This window comes from Equus quagga, chromosome 10 (assembly GCF_021613505.1).
Source record: "Equus quagga isolate Etosha38 chromosome 10, UCLA_HA_Equagga_1.0, whole genome shotgun sequence".
Lineage (NCBI taxonomy): Eukaryota > Metazoa > Chordata > Mammalia > Perissodactyla > Equidae > Equus > Equus quagga.
In genome coordinates, this window is record NC_060276.1 from 1,159,234 (window position 1) to 1,180,441 (window position 21,208).

Genomic DNA, 21,208 nt, shown 5'->3' on the forward strand with positions numbered 1-21,208 from the left:
TTAATTGTGTTCTTCATCTCCAGAATTTCTGTTTGGTTTTTTTTGTTTGTTTGTTTGTTTTTTAGAGTCTCAATCTCCTTAGTGAAGTACTCCTTCTGTTCATTAATTTTATTCCTGAGCTCATTGAACTGTCTTTCTGAGTTTTCTTGTAACTCATTGATTTTTTTCATAACAGCTATACTGAATTCTCTGTCAGTTAGATTGCAATCTTCTGTGACTTCAAGTTTGGTTTCTGGAGAGTTGTCATTTTGTTTCTGTTGTACCATGTTACTGTAGTTCTTCATGGTGCTTGATGAGCTGATCCTCTGCTGTCACATTTTTGGTAGTAAATATCTTTCTTTTTTGGTTAAGGCTTTGTTTACTTTGATTCTGAGCTGCTTCTGGTTGTATTTGAGAGCCTGCCCTTTCCACCCTCCATTGCCTCTGCCAGAGGTGTTGCCAGTGCCCTCCTTGTGCTGCTTGTGTCTCCAAGGTTGCTGGTGCCTTGCTGCTTTCAGTGTCACTGCAGTTACAGATGTTACAACCAGGGTCATCAGGTTGAAAGCACTTCTGATTCTTCTGGGGTTGCCTGGGTCTCATGTTCCCCCTCTGGCTCTCTGTGGGCTCTCCACAGGCTCAGGTGCTGCTGCCCTATGCACCACCTGCACTACTGCCCTCAGATTATCTTGTTATTCTGGCAGCACCACTGCTAGGGGCACTGGGTTCACAGATGTCACTGCCACTACTAGGGGCCTGGGGTCTTGTATGCAGCCCCCACTGCTGGTAGAGCCTGTGTAAAGGTGTCACCACTGGGGGCCTGGTCACAGGTTCTGCTGTGGCTCCTGAAGCCTCAGGTTGCAGATGCCACCTGCCACTGCTGGGGGAGTGGTAGAGGCTGAGCCATGAGCACCACTACTGCTCCTGCAGCCTCTGGTCACCAGTACACGCTGGTGTGCTTCTTGAAACCTCAGGTCTAGGCACCACTGCCCCTGCTAGGGGTATCTGCCTTTTAGATCACCACCACTCAGGGAGAGAGAGGGGACTGCTTCCCTAGTTCCATTTCCTCCTGGAGACCCAGTCTCCCACCTTCAGATGTATAGATGTATGGGTCTCTCAGGTGTCCTGGTGTGCTGTGCAGAGAGTGCTTTTTTGGTAAATGAATGTCCTACTGGATGTAGCTTAGAGGGGAGAGACAAAAGGAACAACTCACTTTGTCACAATGCTGATGCCACTCCCTGGAAAAGTCTTACATATGGAAATTAAGCAACACACTCCTGAACAACCAATGGGTCAAAGGAGAAATCAAAAATATCTCAAGACCTACTAAAGTGGAAACGTAATACAGCAAAACTTATGGGATGCAACAAAAGCAGCTCTAAGAGGGAAGTTCTTAGCAATAAATGCCTACATTAAGAAAAAAGAAAGATCTTAAGTAAACATCCTAACTCTACACTTCAAGGAACTAGAAAAAGAAAAACAAACTAAATCCAAAGTTATCAGAGGGAAGGAAATAATAAAGATTAGATCAGAAATATATGAAATAGAGACTAGAAAAGATCAACAAAACTAAGAGTTAGTTTCTTGAAAAGATAAACAAAGTTAAGAAACCTTTAGGTAACCTTACCAAGAAAAAAAGAGCAAGAACTCTAATAAATAAAATCAGAAATAAAAGAAGAGAGATTACAACTGATATCACAGAAATACAAATAATCACAAGAGACTACTGTGAACAATTATATGCTGACAAATTAGATAACCTAGAAGAAAGGGACAAATTCTTAGAACCACACAACCTACCAAAACTAGATCATGAAATAGAAAAGCTGTTCAAGACCAATAATGAGTAAGGAGATTGAATCAGTAATCAAAAACCTCTCAACACAGAAAAACCCAGGACCAGATGGTTTCACTGGTGAATTTTACCAAACATTTAAAGAAGAATTAATGTCAAGCCTTCTTAAACTCTTCCAAAAAATTGAAGAGGAGGGAACAAATCCAAACTGTTTTATGAGGCCAAAGTTCCCTTGATTCCAAAGCTAAATAAGGACACTATAAAGGAAATATTAGAGGCCAATAGCCCTGATGAATATAGACGCAAAAATCCTCAACAAAATATTAACAAACTGAATTCAATAGTACATTAAAAGGATCATACACCATGATCAAGTTGGATTTATCCCCAGGATGTGAGAATGGTTCAACATCTGCAAATAAATCAATTCAATACACCACATTAACAGAATGAAGGATTAAAATCACATGATCATCTCAATAGATGCAGAAAAGGCATTTGACAAAATTCAACATCTTTTCACGATAAAAAAAAAATCTCAGAAAATTAGGTATACATGGAATGTACCTCAACATAATAAAGAATATATATGGTAAGCCCACAGCTAGTATCATAGTCAGGGATGAAAGGCTGAAAGTTTTCCTCTAATATCAGGAACAAGACAAGGCTATCCACTCCTACCATTTCTATTGAACATAGTACTGAAAGCCCTAGCCAGAGCAGTTAGGCAAGAAAAATAAATAAAAGGCATCCAAATCACAAAGGAAGAAGTAAAATTATCCCTGTTTGCAGATGACATGATCTTATATATAGATAACCCTAAGGACTCCACTAAAAAACTGTTAAAACTAATAAATGAATTCAGTAATGTTTCAAGATACAAAATCAACATTAAAAAATCAGTTACATTTCTATACACTAACAACATACTATTCAAAAAAAGAAATTAAGTAAACAATCCCACTTACAATCACATCAGAACAATAAAATACTTAGGATTAAATTTAACTGAGGTGAAAGATCTGTACACTGAAAACTATAAAATATTGATGAAAGAAATTGAAGAAGACAAAAATAAATGGAAAGATATCCTGTGTTTAGGGATTGGAAGAATTAATATTGTAAAATAAAAATGTCCACACTACCCAAAGAGATCTACAGATTCAAAGCAATTCCTATCAAAATTCCAATGGCATTTTTCACGGAAATGGAAAAAAGCAATCCTAAAATTCATATGAAACCACAAAAGATCCCAAATAGCCAAAGCTATCTTGAGCAAGAAGAACAAAGCTGCAGGCATCACACTTCCTGACTTCAAATTAAATAACAAAGCTACAACAATGAAAACAGTATGTAGTTCTGACATAAAAACAGGCAAATAGACCAATGAAGGAGAATGCAGAGCCCAGAATAAGGTCATGCATATATGATCAACTAATCTTTGACAAGGGTGCCAAGAATACACAATGGGGAAAGTAGAACACATGAACTTAACCACTCGGCCACGGGGCCGGCCCCTAAAGACTTAATCTTAAGACCTGAAATTGTAAAACTCCTAGAAACAACATGGGGGAAAGCTCTTTGACACTGGTCTTGGCAAAGATTATTTGGAGATAATACCAAAAGCACAGGCAACAAAAGCAAAAATAGACAAGAGAGACTGCATTAAACTAAAAAGCTTCTGCATAGCAAAAGAAACCATCAACAAAACGAAAAGGCAAGAGACCAAATGGGAGAAAATATTTGCAAACCATATATCTGATAAGGGGTAAATATCCAGAATATGTAAGGAACTCACACAACTCAAGATCAAACAAACAAATGACCCAATTAAAAAATTGTCTAAGGACCTTAATAGACATTTCTCCAAAGAAGACATACAAGTGGCCAAAAGGTACATGAAAAGGTGCTCAACATCACTAACCATCAGGGAAATGCAAACCAAAGCCACAATGAGATATCATCTTATACCTGTTAGGATGGCTATTATTTCAAAAAGAAAAGATAACAAGCGTTGGTGAGGATGGGGAAAAAAGAGAACCCTGGTACGCTGTTGGTGGGAATGTAAGTTGGTGCAGCCACCATGGAAAACAGTATTAGTTTCCTCAAAAAATTAAAACTAGAACTACCCTATGATCTAGTTATCCCACTTCTGGTTATTTATCCAAAAAAATTGAAATCAGGATCTCCCCTGTTCATTGCAGCATTATTTACAATAGCCAAAATGTGGAAATAAACTAAATAACCATCAACAGATGAATGGATAAAGAAAATGTGGTATGTACATACAATGGAATATTATTCAGACTTAAAAAGAAGTAAATTCTACCATTTGCAACAATATGGATGGACCTGGAGGTGTTATGCTAAGTGAAATAAGCCACATACGAAAATTACATAGGAAATACGGAAGCCACATACTAATATTGTCTGATCTCACTTATATGTGGAATCTAAAATAGTCAAACTCATAGAAGCAGAGAGTAGAATGGTAGTTGCCAGGATCTGGGTGAGGGGGAAATGGGGAGATGATGATTAAAGGGTACAAAGTTTCAGTTATGTGAGATAAATAAATTCTGGAGATCTATACAGAACAGTGCCTATAGCTAACAATACTGTGTTGTATACTTAAAATTTGCTCAGAGGGTAGATCTTATGTTAAGTGTTCTTAACCCACAGACAAATAATAACAATGATAATGATTATGATGATGAAGAAAGGAGGAAACTTTATGGCATAGATGGTGGTGATGGTTTCCTGGGTGTATACTTATCCTCAAAGTCACCAAGTTGTGTACATTAAATATGAACAGCTTCTTGTATGTCAGTCATACCCCAATAAGTGATTTTTTTTAAAAGGCAATAGGAGGAAGAGAAGGAGGAGGAGAAAACAACAAAGAGGAATTGTAACACAGCAATAGATAACTGAAACAATAGCAAAACTATAAAGAAAAGAAAAAAAGATTAACATAAAAATCAGGGTGGTGATTACCCCTAGGGAGGAGGGAGAGAGTCGTGATTTGGAAAGGATACAAGGGGCTTTCTGGAGCTATGGCAATGTTTTATTTCTTGCCTTGGGTGATGGTTACACTGATGTCTATAATGATGTATTAAGCTGTACATTTGGTTTGTGCCTCTGGCTGTATGTGTGTTGTATTTCACAATAAAAGGCTTAAGAAAGATTCAGTCGAGCCATTGTGTATATCTCTAGTTCATTATTTTCACTGCTGTAAATATTCCATTAAATGATAGATAACACAAGAAACAAAACAGATAACACAACCTGATAACACAATTAGACCAGGAATAGCTAAAAATCAGACATAACCCAGTTGGTTATTGACTCCCTTCCCCTGCCCAGCCCCCATTCTCAAACAGAGGCAGGCTAAAGTTTTTACCTTCAGCAGAAAGTCATGGAGTAGAAGGTAAAGCCAGGTACCAAAGAGGCACATGACCTTGTCTCAAGAAGCAAGACAGAGGGAGAGTCTCCCCAGTATCCTCCCAGCCCAATCTCCCCAGATCAAGTCAATAAAACAAGTCCTCAACTAACTGGGAGGTTCCCAGAGTTACTGCCACTGTCCTGGAAGTCCCAGCCAGACACTGGACCCAGAATCTTCTCCATCAATGTTTATGCCAGAGCAACACCTACCACAAAACTACTGCCAGGATCAGGACAGGTTTGGATGGCCCATTAATCCCACAATGACACAATTCCATGTTTTATGTGATAGAATTTCTTGGCAGCTACCTATTACTTTATGGCAGTGTTTTGTACTGCTCCAGTTTATCCATTCTACTGTTAATGGGTGTTTGGATAGTTTCCAGCCCTTGGCTATTCTAAACAGTGCTGCTATTTAGTTGCTTAATTAGATCTTCTTTCATTTCTTTGAGCGATGTTTTGTAGTTTTCAGCACACAAGCCTTGCACCTCCTTGGCTAAATTTATTCGTTTATTTCATTTCCTCTTTTATATATGCTCCAATTACATTTTTAAAAGTAGTTGGTCACCCAGAAGCACAGACTTGTCTTCCAGTTTTTCTGTCTCCCCTAATGCCTTGCTAAATATACCTTTGTTGACTGAGCCTTTAAACTCACAAGTAAAAATTTAGTGTGCTGTAAAATGTAAACTCATGGGTAAAGTTTTGATCTTTAATCAACATAGATCATGGAAACATCACTTCATTCCTAAATGCCAACATAATGGATACTAGAGAATTATGTTTTTTATGTCAATTTTTTTTAAAGATTGGCACCTGAGCTAACATCTGTTGCCAATCATCTTTTTTTCTTCTTCTTCTTCTCCCCAAAATGCCCCAGTACATAGTTGTATATTCTAGCTTTAGATCCTTCTAGTTCTGCCAGGCGGGACACCACCTCAGCATGGCCTGATGAGCGGTGCCGTGTCCGTGCCCAGGATCCAAACCAGCAAAACCCTGGGCCGCCAAAGCAGAGCACATGAACTTAACCACTCAGCCACAGGGCCAGCCCCTTGAGAATTCGTTTTAAAGAAGCATTTTGAACAGCATTCACTAAACTCTTAGTGGATCCAATCTTCCTCCACTGCACTTCTTAGAGCAGTTTGGCTCTACTTGCTCTGACACCCCAGGCTGGTAACAATTAGTGAGGAGAGCTACAGGCAATTTCTCTTCTCCAATAAGGACTCCCAAGAAGGAATGAAAAGAGAGAGAAAGAGAAGAAAGCATAGGGGATGGAACCCTAATGATGTCTATTTATTAATAAACATAATATTTACTACTTAAAGTGCCTGTCATACAAAACAGAGCTCTGGAAATGCAAGGTAACTTCTTTAAAAAGTAATGCTCAGCTACTTACTGTCTATTCAGCTCTGCCACATCAAAGAATGATTAACACACGACATGAAAACATATATTCAAGTCATATGCTATATGGAATAAACTCTAAGTGGCTTTACAAGTAAGAGGAGGTGTGAAAAGAATATCAGGGAACCCTGAAACCAAGCTTCTTACCCCAGGGCTAACCTTCGTCAGGTTACAACCTGTCTGAGCCTCAGTTTCTTCCCCCATAAAATGAAGAGCTCATAGACTCCATGGTCTCTGAAGTTCCCTTCCAAATCCATAATTCTTTCTACTGGTTCAAAAGGAAAAGCAAAGATAAAGCAGAACGAGATGAAGAACGCTTAGACTGAACACGTAGTCAATTCCACTATAGCACTTGTTTTGAAAGTAGAAATGTGTTCCAATGCAATTGATATATTAGGGAACAACTTGAGCATAATTCAATTTTTGCATTCGCGTATGGGAAACACTAGGTGAATGCAGAAACCTGTACCAAGCTGAACCAATCAACTCAGGACCACACAGAAGTCACGAATGTCCACCCACTTCCTCTGTTCACCACACGCATTCTGAGCCCCAGCAGTTCTCATGCTCTCAGACCTCAGATCACCTTCCTTTCACTAACTCTCAAGCTTCAGGGTTCCACCACCGCTTCCACAAGCAAACTTCAGATCTTTGTCAAGGTAAAGTGCCATATTTGTTGGAGGATTTATACATTTTAGCCATTTAACATATGTAAAATTGTGCTACCTTTCTTATTAAATTCCTATCTTTTTTATGTGTCACAGAGTTTTTGAGTATTGTGTTCCTAACCCCATTTTTCCCATAAGCCTTGTGGGTTTTACTGCACAATGGTTTTTAGGAACACATATATCATGTTGTAACAGAACTCCCTGTATTAATGTTCAGGAAAACTTAATCAATAACCAAGGTCTGCTTAAGCATTGAATCAAAGTCAGAGAACAGCTGTTTTTTCCTCAAGCTCTGTCCATTGAATAGGTAACGCCCAAGCCAGAGACCAGATCTGGAGCTGGAAGGGTATCATTCACCTTGAAAGAGTGAACAAAAATTTGGTTTTGTCAAGAACTAAAAAGGTGTTAGGGTTACCTGTCTCTCCATGTAGCTTCTAAAATCTGACTTTGATTCCAGCAGAAAAACCTTGGCGTGTGTCACTATAAGTGCCACCTTTACAATAATAGGATGTTCGACATCTACTTGATACCAACCAGGAACGAATTTGCCACCAAATTTATATATATATATTATTTCTGCAATGTAGTTGTAATGGTCCAGTAGAAAGCTTTGACAAAGCCTTTACAAACACTCGCTCCTCATTCTTGATAAACTCACTGAAATAAAGGAGGTCATACATGTTTCCTGGTTCACATGCACACCTTTCTTATTGTGGCAAAAAGCACAAATTATAAAATGTACCATCTTAACCATTTTTAAGTGTACAATTCAGTACAAATTAAGTTGGCAACTGGGTCCTCCTGACACAACTCCGTGGTCTCTGAGAGTTTTCTTATTTTCTTTTAGAATAAGATGTCTCCGGTTTACCCTGAGCACCTCCTTCCTCATACTTGAAATCAGCCATTTCTCCAGGGAGCCCTGTTCCTTTAAGTGGGTGATATTTAGGGACTACAGTCTTGATCCTACCTGCGACTGGTTTGTCATTGCTTCTAGGCTTTTTCAGGAGAAAAAAAAAGGAAATCTTGTCTTTTTTAGAAAGAAAATAATAAATCAAGTTCATGCTGATATTTCCAATTCAGATCTACAATTACCCAGCTTTTACTTCTTGGACATATATCAAGTCACTTTAAACTTAAGTTCACTTGTCTGTCATCGAGGCCTGGTGGCCCCAGGGTCTAGAGCCCTCATGTCTCAGGGGATCTGTCCTGCTCAAGGCACCTCTTCTCATTGAGTGCTTGGTTGTCTTTTACTGTTCATTGTCCCTAAGAAGTTTTTTTGGGGATTCTTTGGGCCCTAGGATGGCATTCTCCAGAAAAGAATTGTGTTTTCTTTTGCCAGGCATCTAACGGTACTACTATGGGGTAAATTATGCTATAGACTGAATGTTCCTGTCCTGTCAAAATTCATATGTTCAACCCTAACCCCCAGTGTGATGGTATTAGGAGGTGGGGCCTTTGGGAGGTGATTAATTCATGGGGGTGGAGCCCTCATGAATGGGATTAGTGCCCTTATGAAAGAGACCCCAGAGAGGTCCTCGCCCCTTCCACCATGTGAGGACCCAGTGAGAAGATGGCCATCTATGAACAACAAGTGGGCTCTCACCAGACACCAAATCTGCCAGCACCCTGATCTTGGACTTCCAGCCTCCAGAACTGCAAGAAATAAATGTCTGTTGTTTATAAGCCACCCATCTGTGCTATTCTGTTACAGCAGCCTGAATGGACTAAGACAATTTGTGTCCTCCAAAAAGATATGTTGAAGGCCTAAGCCCCATTGCCTGTGAATTTGACCTTATTTGGAAATAGAATCTCTGCAGATGTAATCAAGTTAAAATGAGGTCACACTAGATTAGGGTGACCTTAATCCAGTGACTGGTGTCCTGATGAGAAAAGAAAACAGAGACATAGCGACACACAGGGAGGAGAAGGCCATGTGAAGATGGAGACAGAGATGGAGCGATGCGTCTACAAGCCAAGGAACACCAAGGACTGCGGCCACCGCCAGAAGCTGGGAGAGAGGCCAGGACAGCTGCTCCATCGGAGTCTCCAGAAAGAACTAATCCTGCCCACACCTTGATCTCGGACTTCCAGCCTCCAGCCCTGGGAGACAATAAATCTCTGTTGTTTTAAGCTGCCCAGTCTGTGGCCATTTGTGAGAGCAGCCCTAGAAAACCAGGCCCGGAGTGAGGTGGGATTACTTTGGGTTTCCCCTTCAGAGATCAGGCTTAATGTAGAGGGGCCTCCGATCCAATGACCCCACACTTCTAAAAGGCTTTGGGCGTTGACTGCTGTCTTCCTTGCCTTCGGTTCCAGAACCAAACCCAAGTTTTCCCAGGTTCACCAACATCCTCAAAACAAAAGCAGCCTCAGTGGTCTGCTTCTTGGACTCCCACTTCCTCTTAGATTTTGCTCTCTCGTTGATTCTCAGTTGCTTTAACAGAGTTTTAAAATATTTGATCTGTCATTTGTAATTATTTTCAGCAGAAATATTTGTTTGCATGCCACTACCTACAAATATAGAAACAGATGGCTTGTTCTGCAATACTCCTGGACACTGGGAGAAGCCTCATTTCTGCTCAAGCAGACATTCATCCATGTGGCTCTGCTGGACCGAGACATCAATTCCCACCCCATCCCTGGGCCTTTGACACTTGGAAGCAGTGGAACCAGTGGAATTCACAGAACAGGGCAATCCCTAGGTTCCCCTGCTTCTGGACCTGCCGGTACCTACCACACTTCCCCTGAGCTGTGTTCCTCCAAGGATGCAATAGTGTTGGCAGCTGCCTGTCCTCTCCAGACACGGGTACCCCCTCTTCGGGGGGGTTCACCTCAGAATAACTCTAGAGAAAGCATCCTAGGGGAAAGGACAGAGTGGCATCTCCCATTCTCTTCCTCCGAGTCTGCTGCTCTGTAGTTGGTGCAAACAGCACCAGGTGCCTATCCAGAGGTCCTGTCAAACACAGCTCTGGGAGAGGAGCAAATGGCTTTCTATATCTTCATTCGCATCTTCAAAGGAGCCTGCGGGAGGCAGTACAGGGCTCTTAGACAACATGTTTTATAACAGCTTTATTGAGATGTAACTCACATGCCACACAATTCATCCATCTAAAGTGTACAATTCAGTGGGTTTTAGTATATTCATAGATTTGTGCAACCATCACCACAATTTCAGAACATTCTTAGCATCCCTAAAAGAAACCCTGTACCTGTTAGCAATCACCTCCCAATTCCCCCAATCCCTCCAGCCTAACAACCACTAATTGACTTTCCTTAGACAAATTTTAAACTTTCATTCAGAGTAATTATCTAATGGAAAATGTAGTTTTGTGGCACAGCCTAAGCTGAAATTGCTTTTATGGTTTTCCTTTCTATCTTGGGTTGGTGTGTCACATGCATCCTCTCATTAGTAACTTTGCAGCTCACAGATGGCATTCTGCCCATTTTACAGATGAGGAAACTACAGCTCAGAGAGATTAAGGGGCTGAGCTGTGACTACTCTGTATGACTCCAGAGTCTGCATTCTTGCCTATACAAGACCAACATGATCTACTCATCCACATTCCAGAAATATAAAAAATACAGATGCTTATAAGAAGTCCCCCCAGGTTACCCACCATAGTTCCTAAAATAGGTTTTCAGTGTCATCATCTCTACCACATTAATACAGTCATTTCTGTCAAGTACCATTTACGGTGATGGGGTGATGTCTGCAGAAATATGGAAAGAAGAATCTTGATGGAGCCTTAAGGCATGCTCATGCCTTCTGTAAAGGCGCACTGAGCAGCAATCTGCACTGAGCATTGTTCTAGCAGATTCTGCCTAAGATGGACAAGACCGCTGCTCTCCCTCTAGTGGAGGGAGATAGAAAACAAACCAGGAAAGATTCGGAATTCAGACAGGGCAATGGATTTAGGATGGTGACTTCAGATGAAGGAGATAATGTTTAAACTTCAAGCTGACAAAAAGAAACCAGCCATGCAAAGATTTGGGGCAAGGGCATTCCTCGCAGAGGGGCCAGCAAGGACAGGGGCCTTAAGACACATGAGTGGTTTGCGTTTGAGAACTGCAAGAACTCTTGGCAGGAACACTTCATTCAACCCCAGCACTCAGAGACAACCAAGCCTCATCCAGCTTCTAGCAGCCTAAGATGGCAGCCCTGGGATGACCCAGCCCCCTTTTGAGTTCCTGTCTGAGAAAACAAGGCTGGCAAAAGAATTTACTGTTTGTTCCAGCGAACACCTGACATAGGGCCCCCACCTCCCTTCCTTAGAGCATTTACTAAAAAGGGATCCCACTGGTTACAGGGCGGAGCAAAATGGTGGGGTGAGCTGACCCGGGATTCTCTCCCCTCCAAAATACAACAAAAGATTGGAAGAACTGAATTTCAGAGAATAGACATAATGCCAGCTCGTTAGAGACCTACAATACCAAGAAGGCGGAGATCATAACCTTGCTTACACCCTCGGAGGTGCCGGAACGGTAGGAGAGAACATCGCTCCCTCCCCTAGAGTCTGCGATTGCTGCGGCGCGGGTCGGGAAGGAGTGGCGGAGGGGCCATGCGACCGGGGGATCATCCAGGACTCCTGCCGCTGATTCAGTGGAGACCCGCTGACAGGGGGGAAAGCTTCCCTCCGTGGGGACCCCATAAATCAAGGGCCTTGGGAGACCAGAGAACAGAACTGATCTGAACCCAGACCCGGCGCGTGTAACAGCCCCTCCCCCCAGGAAAGCCAGTGGGCGCAGCCATCTTGCCCCAAGGCGGAGAGCTAACACGCCGCTCTCGACCCCCATCTAGTGGCGACAGGCTGTAACTGCAACTGAATTCTACCACCATGAGAAAAAAACGCTCCTCTACCATCCAGCAATTTATAAAAGCCCCAGACCAGAAGGAAAACAATAAAAACACAGAATTAAGTCCTGAGGACTTGGAATTAGGTAAACTAAGTGATAATGAATTCAGAGCAGCTATAATCAAAAAACTCAATGAGGTAGAGAGAAAGATAGAGAAACAATCCAAGTTCTGGAGTTACTTCACAAAAGAGATTGAAATCATAAAGAAGAATCAAACAGAATTACTTGAGATGAAAAACACAATGGGCCAGATAAAACAGAATACGGATTCCCTGAATGCCCGTGTAGACAACATAGAGGAGAAAATTAGCATAATCGAAGATAGACAGGCTGAATGGCGCCAGACAGAGGAAGAAAGAGAACTAAGAATTTAAAAAGATGAGGAAAATCTCCGAGAGATAATGGATTCAATGAGGAGTAAGAACATAAGGATCATAGGAATTCCCGAGAATATGGAAAAGGAAAATGGAGCAGAAAGTGTGTTTAACGAAATTATTGAAGAGAACTTCCCAAATCTAGGGATCGACGGAGAAATGTGTGTAGAGGAGGGTTTTAGATCTCCTAGATTTGTCAATGTAAAAAGACCTACTGCAAGGCACATAGTAGTAAAGTTGGCAAATAGGAATGATAAGGAGAGAATACTCAGGGAAGTAAGGAAAAAAAAGAGAATAACCTATAAAGGAGCCCCTATCAGACTGTCAGCGGATTTCTCTACAGAAACCCTACAAGCTAGGAGAGAATGGGGTGACATATTCAAAGCTTTAAAGGATAAAAATCTTCAGCCAAGAATACTCTATCCAGCAAGAATTTCCTTCAGATATGAGGGAGAAATTAAATCTTTTCCAGACAAACAAAAGTTAAGGGAATTTGTAACTAAAAGCCCTCCATTACAAGAAATCCTCAAGAAGGCTCTCATACTTGAAAAAAGAAAAAAGGGAGAAAGGGGACACAATCCACAGACTAGGGAGACCGATGGATAGAACCAGAACAGGATAGCAAATATTCAACTATAGCATTAGGGTAAAGGTAAGGAAACTACCAAAACAAGGACGATCTTAGCACTCTAACTACCAATTAATAAGACGAGTTGGAATAAAAAATGAAAATAATTATTTAGGAGGGGGAGAGCAAAGGGTCTAAATCAGTATTGGTCGAGTAAGTAAGAGACCACCAGAGAATAGACTATATTATACACGAGATTCTAAAAACAAACTTCAAGGTAGACACTAAAATAAAGTACAGAACAGAGTCACAAATCATAAATAAGGAAAAATCTAAGAAACCCAGCATAAGAAATTGCAGTATTAAATGGGTAGTCTAAAGCAAACAGGAAAAGAAACGCAGGAAAACAAGATAATGAGCGACAGATTAACAGCATTAAGTTCACATGCATCAATAATCACTCTCAATGTGAACGGATTGAACTCTCCAATAAAAAGACACAGAGTGGCAAAATGGATTAAAGAACACGATCCAACAATTTGTTGCCTCCAGGAAACACACCTCAGCCCCAAGGACAAACACAGACTCAGGGTGAAGGGGTGGAGGACAATACTTCAAGGAAATAGCAAGGAAAAAAAGGCAGGTGTTGCAATTCTCATATCAGACCAAGCGGATTTCAAAATAAGACAGGTAAAGAGAGACACAGAGGGACAATATATAATGATCAAAGGGACACTTCATCAAGAAGAAATAACACTTATTGGGGCTGGCCCCGTGGCCGAGTGGTTAAGTTCACGTGCTCCGCTGCAGGCGGCCCAGGGTTTCGTTAGTTCGAATCCTGGGCGCGGACATGGCACTGCTCATCAGACCACACTGAGGCGGCGTCCCACATGCCACAACTAGAAGAACCCACAACAAAGAATACACAACTATGTACCGGGGGGCTTTGGGGAGAAAAAGGAAAAAATAAAATCTTTAAAAAAAAAAAAAAGAAGAAGAAATAACACTTATAAATATCTATGCACCCAACACAGGAACACCAAGATTCATAAAGCAACTATTAACAGACCTAAAGGAAGATGTTAAAAACAACACAATAATAGTAGGGGACCTCAACACCCCACTCACATCAATGGACAGATCATCCAGACAGAAAATCAACAAGGAAATAGTGGAGCTAAATGAAAAACTAAAACAATTGGACTTAATAGACATATATAGATCACTTCACCCTGAAAGAGCTGAATACACATTCTTCTCAAGTGCACATGGAACATTCTCTAGGATAGACCATATGTTGGGAAACAAGGCAAGCCTCTACAAATTTAAAAAAATTGAAATAATAACAAGCATCTTCTCAGATCATAGAGCTAGAAGGCTAGAAATTAATTACAAGAAAAAAGCTGAGAAAGGCACAAAGATGTGGAGACTAAACAACACACTACTGAACAAGCAATGGATCATTGAAGAAATTAAAGAAGAAATAAAAAAAATACCTGGAAACAAATGAAAATGATAGCATGCCATACCAACTCATATGGGATACAGCAAAAGCTGTATTAAGAGGAAAATTCATCACCATACAGGCACATCTTAACAAACAAGAAAAATCCCAAATAAGCAACCTTAAAGCACACCTAACTGAACTAGAGAAAAAAGAACAAATGAAGCCCAAAGTCAGCAGAAGGAGAGAAATAATAAAAATCAGAGCAGAAATAAATACTATTGAAACGAAAAAGGCAGTAGAAAGGATCAATGAGACAAAGAGCTGGTTTTTTGAGAAGATAAATAAAATTGACAAACCACTAGCCAGACTTACAAAGAAAAAAAGGGAGAAAGCTCAAGTAAACAAAATCAGAAATGAGCGAGGAGAAATAACAACAGACTCTGCAGAAATACAACAGATTATAAGAGAATACTACAAAAAACTATATGACAACAGAAGGGATAACCTAGAGGAAATGGATAAATTCTTGGACTCCTACAATCTCCCAAAGCTCACCCAAGAAGAGGCAGACAATTTGAACAGACCAATCACAAGGAAAGAGATTGAAACCGCAATCAAAAACATCCCAAAGAATAAAACCCCAGGACCAGGTGGCTTTCCTGGGGAATTCTACCAAACTTTCAGAGAGGATTTAATACCTATCCTTTTCAAGCTATTCCAGAAAATTAGGGAAGATGGAACACTTCCTAACACATTCTATGAGGCCAACATCACGCTGATACCAAAACCTGACAAGGACACCACGAAAAAAGAGAACTACAGGCCAATATCACTGATGAACATAGATGCAAAAATTCTAAACAAAATTTTGGCAACCAGAATTCAGCAATTCATCAAAAGAATCATACATCAGGATCAGGTGAGATTCATACCAGGGACACAGGGATGGTTCAACATCCGCAAATCAATCAACGTGATACATCACATCAACAAACTGAGGAATAAAAACCACATGATCATCTCAATAGATGCAGAGAAGGCATTTGACAAGATCCAACAGCCATTTATGATAAAAACTCTGAACAAAATGGGCATAGAAGGAAACTACCTCAACATAATAAAGGCCATATACGACAAACCCATAGCCAACATCATACTCAATGGGCAAAAACTGAACGCCATCCTCCTGAAAACAGGAACGAGACAAGGATGCCCTCTATCACCACTATTATTTAACATAGTACTGGAGGTCCTGGCCAGAGCAATCAGGCAAGAAAAAGGAATAAAAGGAATCCAAATAGGGAGGGAAGAAGTGAAACTCTCGCTGTTTGCAGACGACATGATCTTATATATAGAAAACCCCAAAGAATCCATTGGAAAACTGTTAGAAGTAATCAACAACTACAGCAAAGTTGCAGGGTATAAAATCAATTTGCATAAATCAGTAGCATTTCTATACTCCAGTAATGAACCAACAGAAAAAGAACTCAAGAATACAATACCATTCACAATCGCAACAAAAAGAATAAAATACCTTGGGGTAAATTTAACTAAGGAAGTGAAGGACCTATATAATGAAAATTACAAGGCCTTTCTGAGAGAATTGGATGACGATATAAGGAGATGGAAAGACATTCCATGCACATGGATTGGAAGAATAAACATAGTTGAAATGTCCGTTCTACCTAAAGCAATCTACAGATTCAACGTCATCCCAATCAGAATCCCAATGACATTCTTTACAGAATTAGAACAAAGAATCCTAAAATTCATATGGGGCAACAAAAGACCCCGAATTTCTAAAGCCATCTTGAGAAAAAAGAACAAAACGGGAGGCATCACAATCCCTGACTTCAAAACATACTACAAAGCTACAGTAATCAAAACAGCATGGTACTGGTACAAAAACTGGTGCACAGATCAATGGAACAGAATTGAAAGCCCAGAAATAAAACCACACATCTATGGACAGCTTATCTTTGACAAAGGAGCTGAGGGCATACAATGGAGAAAAGAAAGTCTTTTCAACAAATGGTGCTGGGAAAACTGGAAAGCCACATGTAAAAGAATGAAAATTGACCATTCTTTTTCACCATTCACCAAAATAAACTCAAAATGGATCAAAGACCTAAAGGTGAGACCTGAAACCATAAGGCTTCTGGAAGAAAACGTAGGCAGTACACTTTTTGACATCAGTATTAAAAGGATCTTTTCGGACACCATGCCTTCTCAGAGAAGGGAAACAATAGAAAGAATAAACAAATAGGACTTCATCAGATTAAAGAGCTTCTTCAAGGCAAATGAAAACAGGATTGAAACAAAAAAACAACCCACTAACTGGGAAAAAATATTTGCAAGTCATATATCTGACAAAGGCTTAATATCCATAATATATAAAGAACTCTCGCAACTCAACCACAAAACATCAAACAACCCAATCAAAAAATGGGCTGGAGACATGAACAGACATTTCTCCAAAGAAGATATACTGATGGCAAATAGGCACATGAAAAGATGCTCATCATCGCTGATCATCAGGGAACTGCAAATCAAAACTACACTAAGATATCACCTTACACCCATTAGAATGACAAAAATATCTAAAACTAATAGCAACAAATGTTGGAGAGGTTGTAGAGAAAAAGGCACCCTCATACACTGCTGGTGGGAATGCAAACTGGTGCAGCCACTATGGAAAACAGTATGGAGATTCCTCAAAAAATTAAAAATAGAACTACCATACGATCCAGCCATCCCACTACTGGGTATTTATCCAAAGAGCTTGAAGTCAGCAATCCCAAAAGTCCTGTGCACCCCAATGTTTATTGCAGCGCTGTTTACAATAGCCAAGACATGGAAGCAACCTAAGTGTCCAGCAACAGACGAATGGATAAAGAAGATGTGGTACATATATACAATGGAATACTACTCTGCTGCAAAACAGAACAAAATCATTCCATTTGCAATAACATGGATGGACCTTGAGAGAATTATGTTAAGTGAAATAAGCCAGCGAGAGAAGGATAATCTGTGTATGACTCCACTCATATGAGGAATTTAAAATTATGAACTAAGAACAGTTTAGTGGATACCAGGGGAAAGGTGGGGTGGGGGGTGGGCACAAAGGGTGAAGTGGTGCACCTACAACATGACTGACAAACATTAATGTACAACTGAAATTTCACAAGATTGTAACCTATCAATAACTCAATTAAAAAAAAAAGGGATCCCACTGTGAATCCTTCCTCTGTCCCTTTGAGATGTCTCTGTACCTCCTACAACCCAGGAGAGTCTTTCTCAAGGACCCGAGAGCCATTCCTTTGAGATGGAATCCTCAGGAAGGATAGGGCCTCAGTTTCCCAGTCTCTGTGCAGGATGCAATCCTAACTTCCATAACTGCCAGCGGCAGACACAGCTGGCCTCATGTATTTACACTGACCACCCTTTGTGAGTTTTCTCTTGAGCCCCTCCTAGCTCCCTCTGTCCCTTTAAAAAGCCCGTCACCTCTGGGCAAATCAGTACAGAGCTCAGCTCTTTCCCCTGCTGTCGAGAGTTACTGAATAAACTCTGTTCTCACCACTTTAATGTCCAACTGTGTTTCTCTTTGGCCACATATCCTATGCTGCCGACACATGGAGAGAGATGAGGACTGAAGGGGAGTGGAGGGAGAGTTAACATTTCATGGGGACAGAGTTTCACTTTGGGAAGATGAAAAGTTCTGGAAATGGATGCTGGGGATGGTTGCACAACAATGTAAACGTGCTGAATGCCACTGAATGGTACACTCAAAAATGGGTGAGGTGGTCAATTTTATGTTATGTGTATTTTACTACAATTTAAAAAAAAAAAAAACCGGGGGCCAGCCCCGTGGCCCAGTGGTTAAGTTCACATGCTCCACTTCTGTGGCCCGGGGTTTCGCTGGTTTGAATCCTGGGAGTTGACAAATAGAAATGGCAAGCAATAGGATATATTGGAGTATATGAGGAAGCCATTTGGTGTAAACCTAATTCGGCCTGACTTTGTTTTTCCAAAAGGGCCTGACATGGCCATCGAGCATGCATTGTATACCTGCTCTAAACATTTCTTATGGCCAGAACAAATGCCCTTAAGATAAAGGTGCAACTTCTCCCCACATTGGCATTTCCTTAAGGATAAGCATCTCTTCCTAGGCTAGGAACTGATTGCTGCATTCACCTTTGACCACCCAACTCACCTGTGACCACCCAGCTCGAGACAACAGACCTGCCACCCTGCTGTGTCCACCGAGGCAGCAGACCTACCTGCTGTTTCCATCAATCGCTGTGCCGACAGAGCAGTCTCGCGACTATTGTAAAGGAGACATTTCAATCCTGTGTGAAACACCTTCTTTGGGGGTATATAACCACTCTGTGCACCCCACTTGTTTGGTGCCCTTTCTTCCTTTGGGAAGAAAGGCCCCGGGCCATGGTCCTCACATTTAGCTCAGAATAAACTCACCCAAATTTTCATTTATAGATTGGTTATGGATTATTTTCGTCAACAGTGTGGACATGGCACCACTCGTCAAGCCACACTGAGGCGGCATCCCACATGCCACAACTAGAAGGACCCACAACTAAATATACAACTATGTACTGGGGGGCTTTGGGGAGAAAAAGGAAAAATAAAATCTTTAAAAAAAATACTCACATCAGAAAGTGGAGAACAGCTTTGAAAGTAATTTAAGATTAGCCAAAAAAACTTAATTACCAGTTTGGAATTATTTTTAGGTTTACACAATAAGCCACAGTTATCCTTGAACTTGCTTTGGGAGCTCAGGGGCCAGGGCACCACAAGTAGGCAGCAATCAAGACACCTCGACAGAGCCTTCTCTCTGGTTAGACAGATACGTGCACTTCACTTGGGCAGGCTAGGGATTGAGGAACAGTTAATGGTCAGAGTGTGTGTGTGTGTGTGGTTTGTTTTGACCAACATGGTGCAATCCCTGGGGATGTGCTCATATAAACCAAGCTGTTAGGAACATGAGTTGCTGTTAGCACCCACCAATGACTGGAAAATGCAAGCATTTATGTGACAAAAAACCCTGTGTTTGTCACAAATCCATAAGCTGTGATACTACTGTAGGGGAGGAAGACAATTCCTCTACCCTCTAGGTCCTTCTGGCTGGTCTAAGAAAAAAATTGACATGAAACAGAGTAACAGGAGAAAATCAAACAAAGCTTTATAACATGTGTACATGAGAAGACCCAGGAAAACTGAGTAACTCGCCAGAATGGCCAAAGCCACCACCTTAAAAATCATCTTCAGCTAAAGACAAAGGAGGACGTTGCAGAGGACGTTGCAGGGTAGTGGTTTGGGGCTTCAAAGTGGAGGAAGGCAATTTACATGGAGATGAAAATGCAAATGTTTGTTAAACAAGCGTTTCCTGGGCCAGCTATAGACAATGCTATCTTAGGGTATTAGCTCCTTTCTGGAACAGGCCTCCTATCTTAAATTCTTCTGGGCAGCTAGGGGGAAGGTCAATTTATTTCAGTCTTTTGTGCTTAAAAATAATCAAGCCAAACAGACACATTTTGAGGTGGCCAATACTGATCCCCCACACCACGCTTGAGAATAAGGCTTAGGATCCTTTTTTTACTTCTTCCTGATTTTCTAAAGCAGCAGCTCCTCATCCCTGAACGAAACACAGGTTCCACCCTCCCTGTAGTCAGCAGAGCAGCTGATCCAGCCAAGAGCACTGAGACCTCTGCCATGGAGCACTGTGTTTGTCACGCCTATGTCAGCCCAAGAGGCCTCATAGAATCTTATGAAATAACTTTTGCTTGCCATCCTATGTTCAGTTGGTTGGACTTAATTGCTCTTGAATGTCTGGGCTCCTGGGGAAAGTCCAAGCATAGGTCCACATGCGGCTGTCCGGCCAAGCACATCTTCTCATCACGTTTCTGAATATCAAGACACTCCTCCTAACCTGGATGGGACTAAGGAAGTCTTTGCAAATAAATTAGAAAACTCAGTGAAGGCCCAGGATAGCACGCTCCAAGTAATACAAACACAAATATGACATTTGGGACTGCAACTGAGTCCCGTCCACTGCAGGGGCCCACCCGGGACCAGGTTATGGACACTGCAACAACATGCTCCCAATTTTAACACCTGGATTTTTGGACCCCACCTCATGGTGCAGTGTGTGGTTCAGATGTTTGCTTTGGGGGCTTGTGGTTCCTACCTCAGCCATTGCATTTCGGCTCTGCCTGGGGCAAGACTGTTAAGGAGCTGCCTTCCCCAGGCCCTCGCCCTCACTACAGAATGAGACACTCCAGTAAGTGTGGAGGCCACAGACACCATGAGGCAGCCATACCCCCATACCGCCTACATCCTGCCAAGCACTGCTGCCACAACCCTATTTGATTTCCTCTTCCTCTCCATCCACCGTGGAGGGAAAGTGTGCAAACTACAGTCAACTATCAGTAGCTACTCAAACGGAAGTCAAAACTTTGATGTTCCTCTTTGGGCCAGCCCCATGGCTGACTGGTTAAGTTAGCGTGCTCCGCTTCGGCGGCCCAGGGTCTCGTTTCAGATCCTGGGCGCAGACATGGCACTGCTCATCAAGCCATGCTGAGGTGGCATCCCACATGCCACAACTAGAAGGACCCACAACTAAAAATATACAACTATGTACCAGGGGGCTTTGGGGAGAAAAAGGAAAAATAA